Genomic DNA, 6111 nt, shown 5'->3' on the forward strand with positions numbered 1-6111 from the left:
ATGGAAGGAAAGACCATCCAGAGACTGCCACACCTGGAGATCCATCCCATAAAAAGCCACCAAACTCAGACACTATTGCATATGCCAGCAAGATTTTGCTGATAGGACCCTGATATAGCTGTCTCTTGTGAGGCTCTGCCAGTGCCTGGAAAATACAGAAGTGGATGCTCACAGTCATCTATTGGATGGAACACAGAGCCCCCAATGGAGAAGCTGCAGAAAGTACCTAAGGAGCTGAAGGGTCTGTAACCCCATAGCAGGAACAGCAATATGAACTAACCAGTACCCCCAGAGCTCGTATCTCTAGCTGCATATGTATCAGAAGATGACCTAGTTGGCCGTCATTGGGTGGAGAGGCCCTTAGTCTTATGAAGATTCTATGCCCCAGTACAGGGGAATGCCAGGGCCAGGAAGCAGGAGTGGGTAGGTTATGGTGCAGGGGGGTGGGTAGGGTATAGGTTACTTTTGGGATAGCCTTTGAAAGGTAAATGAAGAAAATATCTAATTAAAATTTTTTTTAATTAAAAAAAAATTGAAGCCTCTAGGAGAACACTAAAAACAAAAACATAAAACACAAATGCATAAATATAAATAACAATCATAAGTGGTCAAGAAATATTAACCTTGAAAGGACATCATACACAGAATTCATCTTTTGCTCTTTAAAGTCTATTTAAAATTAGAATTTTTAATTCGCAGAGTTGAATTAATAGCAAATATTAATGAGGCAGTAATTAAAATTCATATTAGGAACCCAAGTGAAGTGTGCAATGATAATATGTCTCTATTCTAAAGTCAGTAAGTGTGAAAACAATAAGGGAGGTTCAGGATAATGTGGTTCCATGACTCAGCATTTGAGAAATTTATGCAAAATTAACCACAGGAGTCACCTGAATAGAGCAGAATTGATTACACTGCATGGCTGAGGGTATCAAAGAGGAAAGAAAGGGCAGATAGTCCTGATCATTACATGGTAGGTCCTGCTCAGGAGACATCATCTAGGGCCACAAAGAAGATGGGAGAAAGATGTAAAATAAAATAAAAATAAAATAAAATAAAATAAAATAAAAAGCAGGGTTACTATATCAGGATGAGTTTCTTGATAAAGAAGTAAGAGGCAAGGTGAAATTCAAGTCAGGGCTCTGGAGGCAGCAGTAAGACAGAGGGACATGAGAAATGGATGGACAAAGGGAACAGGTTGAGGAAGGAGATACTTGAGAATGAAACATAACTATGTTTCATGTTGTACCAAGTCTCATTTAAAGATATCTTGAGGTGCCTGTCCTCTATCTCATCACTGGTTAAGTTTGGTTTTATGTGGCTCATTCTTAATGGCCCACAGGACCAGTCAGACAGTTCAAGTTTGTCAAGTCATTTTGTGTTTTGAAAGTGACATCTGATCTCTGTATAAAAGGGTTAAAAAAAAGTTAAAAATCAAAGAAATACAGGATAAATATGATCAAAGAAAGCAAAGGCTATTTGCCTTACCATTGGTGACTTATTTTTAAACTAACTTACACATATTTACACAGGCTTTACAACCACTGACCAATGCTAATAATAACCTGATCTAGTCCTTGATTTAATAAATGGTACAAAGACTTCTTTTACTTGGGATAATATTTTATTTTTCTGAAAAAGGTTAGTTAATTAATGTATCTGTCTTTTTGAGATAATGTTATCTATTTTGCAGCCAAGAAAGAGATTAAAAATCACTTATTAAACTTAATACTAAAGAAGTTTGGGCCAGAAAGCTGTTTAAACTACTTTTCCCATTGGTGACAAAAGCAGGGAAGACTTAAGGGAGACTTTATTCTGGCTCATAGTTCAGCGTATTGTTCATCACGACATGGGAAGTCAAAGCAACATCAATGGGAAGCAGATTTCACATCACATTTACAATTTCAAAATGGCAGAAAAGAATGGACGCATGTTTCTCCTCATCTCCATTCTCTGTGCATACGAGCCAGAATCACAAACAGGGTTGCTGTGTCTTCTTACCTCAGGTAGCATAAATAAGGTAGATAGATAAATCCCTCCACAGTCATGAGCAAATACCCTCCCGCTAATTGGTTCCAGTTATGTGAAGATAAGGTTAACATTAGCCACCCTCATATTGAGTATCTGTGTAGTACGTATTTTGCCAATAAATAAATAAATAAATAAATAAATGTCTCAGAAATCTTAATAAAAATTTTATAAAGACATAACCTTTTTTAAGGTTATGGCTAGCATAAAAATAGAATAAACTGTGGTATAATCAGTGTAAATCATGACAGATATACGACACTGCCATAATGAAAGCCATGAAATATATTTGTTAAAAATGATATTTTATGCTTGTATTATTCCATTACTAACATACAAGAGTAGTATCTTTTAAATTTTTCAGAAAAATTAGCTATATTCACTTACTATTATATTTATCCCCATTGATAAAATAATCTTAGAAAGATTATTGTAAAAGTTAGTTTTGTGATAGAAGTTAATGTTTGCTGGAGTTCTTAAATTTTTCCTTGAGTATCTGATGAAATAAAAAGAAACATGAAAACAACTTCATCAACTGAAAAATACTATTTTGATTGTTAGAATAGATGGGAGATTTTCAGTTTATAGCTGAGGGGGATAGGACAGAAGAGAAAAGCTTTTGTCTCTTATTTCCCTAGAAAATTTCCTAATACTCCTAAAATTGTCATGCCCTTGTTAGCAGTTGAATTGTAAACACAGACAAATTTGGGTCCTTTTATTTTAAATTGTTTGAAAACTTACAAATAAATTGAGGCCTTCCATTGGAAAACGACTAAATTAAGAACCACCTGGAGTAACAAATAATGTTTCTCCATAATTTTTTCTTTTCTTTTCTTTTTTGTTTGTTTTGTTTTGTTTTTTTCGAGACACGGTTTCTCTGTATAGCCCTGGCTGTCGGGGAACTCACTTTGTAGAATAGGCTGGCCTCAAACAACAAATAATGTTTCTTAGATATTTTTGAAATAGGACTTTTGCCTCTAGACTCTTGTATTACTTGTATGGTTTGATTTAAGCATACTTTAACAGCCCAGAATCTCTATGCCTAGTGTGTCTAAGAATCAAAATTTTATCCTGGATTGGAGAGAGAGGAATGTGCTGTCTATTTACCATCCCTTCTCTTGAAGGTACTTCCTCTTGGTGGGGCATGCAGACAACTTAGATATTCTTAAATTTTGTTTTGCAAAGCCATGGTATTCTCATCTCTGACTTCTCTAACACCTAGCTGCTTATAGTTTCCCAATGACTTCCACTTTTGAAAGAAAAATAAAAGCTGTTTTCTGAGGTTTGATGGTATCAGGAAGAAGAAAACATGAGCATGCCAGAGAGGAGACACTCAAATACTCACTTTATTTCTGAAGTTAGTGATATGAAATTTTATTTTAATATTTTTATTAGGTATTTTCCTCAATTACATTTCCAATGCTATCCCAAAAGTTCCCCCATACCCTCCCCGCAACTCCACTACCCACCCACTCCCACTTTTTGGCCCTGGCGTTCCCCAGTACTGGGGCACATAAAGTTTGCATGTCCAATTGGGCCTCTCTTTCCAGTGATGGCCGATTAGGCCATCTTTTGATACATAGGCAGCTAGAGTCAAGAGCTCCTGGGTACTGGTTAGTTCATAATGTTGTTGCACCTATAGGGTTGCAGAACCCATTAGCTCCTTAAATACTCTCTCTAGCTCCTCCATTGGGGGCCCTGTGATCCAACCAAGTGAGCATCCACTTAAGTGTTTGCTAGGCCCTGGCATAGTCTCACAAGAGACAGCTATATCTGGGTCCTTTCAGCAAAATCTTGCTAGTGTATGCAATGGTGTCAGCGTTTGGAAGCTGATTATGGGATAGATCACTGGATATGGCAGTCTCTAGATGGTCCATCCTTTCATCACAGCTCCAAACTATGTCTTTGTAACTCCTTCCATGGGTGTTTTGTTCCCGATTCTAAGAAGGGGCAAAGTGTCCACACTTCTTCTTCTTCAGTTTCATGTGTTTTGCAAATTGTATCTAATATCTCAGGTATACTAAATTTCTGGACTAATTAATATCCACTTATCAGTGAGTACATATCATTTGAGTTTTTTGTGACTGCATTACCTCACTCAGGATGATGCCCTCTAGGTCCAACCATTTGCCTAGGAATTTCATAAATTCATTCTTTTTAATAGCTGAGTAGTACTCCATTGTGTAAATGGACCATGTTTTTTGTATCCATTCCTCAGTTGAGGGGCATCTGGGTTCTTTCCAGCTTCTGGCTATTATAAATAAGGCTGCTATGAACATAGTGGCACATGTGTACTTCTTACCAGTTGGAAAATCTTCTGGATATATGCCCAGGAGAGGTATTGCGGGATCATCCAGTAGTACTTTGTCCAATTTTCTGAGGAACCGCCAGACTGATTCCCAGAGCTGTTGTACAAGCTTGCAATCCCACCAACAATGGAGGAGTGTTCCTCTTTCTCCACATCCTCGCCAGCATCTGCTGTCACCTGAATTTTTTATCTTAGCCATTCTGACTGGTGTGAGATGGAATCTCAGGGTTGTTTTGATTTCCATTTCTCTGATGATTAAGGATGCTGAACATTTTTTCAGATGCTTCTCAGCCATTTGGTATTCCTCAGGTGAGAATTCTTTGTTTAGCTCTGAGCCCCATTTATTAATGGGGTTATTTGATTTTCTGGAGTCAACCTTTTGAGTTCTTTATATATATTGGAAATTAGACCCCTATCTGATTTAGGATAGGTAAAGATCCTTTCCCAATCTGTTGGTGGCCTTTTTGTCTTATTGACGGTGTCTTTTGCCTTACAGAAGTTTGCAGGTTCATGAGGTCCCATTTGTCAATTCTCGAACTTACAGCACAAGCCATTGCTGTTCTATTCGGGAATTTTTCCCCTGTGCCCATATCTTTGAGGCTTTTCCCCACTTTCTCCTCTATAAGTTTCAGTGTCTCTGGTTTTATGTGGAGTTCCAGGATCCACTTAGTTTTGACCTTAGTACAAGGAGATAGGAATGGATCAATTCGCAATTTTCTACAGGATAACCACCAGTTGTGCCAGCACCATTTGTTGAAAATGCTGTCTTTCTTCCACTGGATGGTTTTAGCTCCCTTGGCAAAGATCAAGTGAACATAGGGGTGTGGGTTCATTTCTGGATCTTCAATTCTATTCCATTGGTCTACTTGCCTGTTACTATACCAGTAAAATGCAGTTTTTTTTTTCACAATTGCTCTGTAGCAAAGCTTTAGGTCAGGCATGGTGATTCCACCAGAGGTTCTTTTATCCTTGAGAAGAGTTTATGCTATCCTAGGCTTTTTTTTTTTTTTATTCCAGATGAATTTGCAGATAGCTCTTTCTAATTCGTTGAAGAATTGAGCTGGAATTTTGATGGGGATTGCATTGAATCTGTAGATTGCTTTTGGCAAGATAGACATTTTTACAATGTTGATCCTGCCAATCTATGAGCATGGGAGATCTTTCCATCTTCTGAGATCTTCTTTAATTTCTTTCTTCAGAGACTTGAAGTATTTATCATACAGATCTTTCACTTCCTTAGTTAGAGTCATGCCATGGTATTTTATATTATTTGTGACTATTAACAAGGGTGTTGTTTCCCTAATTTCTTTTTCAGCCTGTTTATTCATTGTGTAGAGAAAGGCCATTGACTTGTTTGAGTAAATTTTATATCCAGCTACTTCATTGAAGCTGTTTATCAGGTTTAGTCGTTCTCTGGTGGAATATTAGGGTCACTTATATATGCTATCAGATCATTTGCAAAAAGTGATATTTTGACTTCTTCTTTTCCAATTCCCCTTGATCTCCTTTTGTTGTCGAATTGCTTTGGCTAGGACTTCAAGTACAATGTTGAATAGGTAGGGAGAAAGTGGGTAGCCTTGTCTAGTCCCTGATTATAGTGGGATTGCTAACAGCTTCTCACCATTCACTTTGATGTTGATTACTGGTTTGCTGTAGATTGCTTTTATCATTTTTATGTATGGGCTTTGAATTCCTGATCTTTCCAAGACTTTTATCATGAATGGGTGTTGGATCTTGTTGAATGCTTTTTCTGTGTCTAAGGAGATGATCATGTG

This window comes from Mus caroli, chromosome 17, assembly GCF_900094665.2.
Source record: "Mus caroli chromosome 17, CAROLI_EIJ_v1.1, whole genome shotgun sequence".
NCBI lineage: Eukaryota > Metazoa > Chordata > Mammalia > Rodentia > Muridae > Mus > Mus caroli.